A 1,808-nucleotide genomic window follows, 5' to 3' on the forward strand; every position below is an offset into this window, starting at 1 on the left:
CCTCTGTCGTCCGCTCCCGCCACCGAACCAGCTGGGCCTCCAGGGCGCGGGGCGGGGCGGGCGTGGCTGGAGGCGGGGGGAGGGGCGGGGGCGCCCCCCACCCAGGTCCGCCCCGGAGGGTCCTGGCCGACCCGGGCGGGGTCCGTTCGCTGCAGTTCCTGGGGCGCTGGTTCACCTCGGGCCTCGCCTCCAACTCGAGCTGGTTCCGGGAGAAGAAGAAGGTGCTGTCCATGTGCGTGTCAGTGGTGGCCCCGAGCGCAGACGGAGGCCTCAACCTCACCTCCACCTTCCTCAGGTGGGACGGCTGGGCTTCTGGGGTCCAGAGCTCCCCACCCCATGGCCACCGCCCAGGGACAGCCCTTGGCCTGACCCCTGGCCCCTTCGGTGGCCTGCCAACAGGAAAGAGCAGTGTGAGACACGGACCCTGCTGCTGCGGCCGGCGGGAACCCCGGGCTGCTACAGCTATACCAGTCCCCGTGAGTGGGGCCCCTCTAGAGACCCCCGGCTGGCCCTGGGCCGGGGAGACCCGCCTGCCCCAGCAGTCCATGGGGCGGGCTGGTGGCCACTCCACCGGGGTCAGCTAGTCTGCGGTCTGGCCCGGACCCGCCCCAGGCTCAGGGGTGGGGGACCACGAACCCTCTCTCTTGGGCACTGGATCTGCTTTGGAGCTGACCTCCAGGCCCCTCCCTGCCCCCCCATAATGGTATTTCCTCAGGCAGAGCACACACAGGGTAGGCCACTCCTCTCCACGGTCGTCCAGCCCAGGAGTGGGGCCAGGGGCCTCTTCACTGCCCACCCCACCATTTACCCCCTTCCTTGGGGATGGCTTCCCACTGGGAAATCTTTCCTCTTCTGGGTTCTGGCCGAGGGGTTTGTGGCTGCACCATGAACCCCTAATGTTCTGGTCCTGTGTGTCTGCTGCCCCCCAGGACTTCTGGTTAGAAGACCCTGGGCCCTGCAGAGTTCAGGGGCGGTGCAGGCAGGAAGCTGGGGCTGGCTGCCTGTCTCACTGGGGGAGGGGGTCACCCCTGGCTCCGTCCCACAGCCAGCCCAGGGAGAGAGCACCCCTTCCCAGGCAGAGGCGGGCCGGAGGTCTGGGGACAGGGTCCCCAACTGGGCTTCTCTCGCGGATTCCCAGACTGGGGCAGCACCCACGACGTGTGGGTGGCAATGACCGACTACGACGAGTACGCGCTTCTCTACACCACGGGCACCAAGGGCCTCGGCCAGGACTTCCACATGGCCACTCTCTACAGTACGCACCCCCCACCAGGGACTCAGTCTGGCCTGAGATGGGGGGCTCCGGGGGGGCTCCCCAAGCTGCGGAGGTGGGGGCAGCAGAGACCTCCCTCAACTGAGGCCTGCGGCTTCTCCTTCCTGCCCCAGGCCGCACCCAGACCCCGAGGGCCGAGATAAAGGAGAAATTCACCACCTTTGCCAAGACCCAGGGCTTCACAGAGGATGCCATTGTCTTCCTGCCACAGACCGGTGAGGGGGGGCTGCTAATCTGATGGGGAGGGGATTAAGGTCAGATGTGAGGCAGACAGTGTCCTGATTCAGGGGAGGCTGAGGGGTGCGGTGCATCCGGCCAGACCGCCCACTGACCACTGACCGGCACACTGTGGCCTCCGGAGTGGGGGCAGTCTGTTCTCACCCCGAGACCTTGGCCAGCAGCCCCAGGGCGGGGCACAGGAAGGTACTCCGTCTCCAGAAACACCCCCTCCCACCTCCCCAGTTTCACCAAGTGCCGGTGTTCCAGGCCCCTGATCAGCCCTCGGGCACAGGGTCCCCAGCCCGGGGGGGGGGGG

At 67.7% G+C, this 1,808-nt stretch overlaps 1 protein-coding gene across 1 annotated transcript in view; it reads left to right on the forward strand.

Moving 5' to 3' along the window:
• PTGDS (prostaglandin D2 synthase) overlaps positions 1 to 1,808 on the forward strand; it is a 5,692-nt gene that overhangs the window by 2,369 nt on the left and 1,515 nt on the right. The gene's annotated exons all lie outside the window — the stretch shown is intronic.

This window comes from Ursus maritimus, unplaced genomic scaffold, assembly GCF_017311325.1.
Source record: "Ursus maritimus isolate PB19 unplaced genomic scaffold, ASM1731132v1 scaffold_17, whole genome shotgun sequence".
NCBI lineage: Eukaryota > Metazoa > Chordata > Mammalia > Carnivora > Ursidae > Ursus > Ursus maritimus.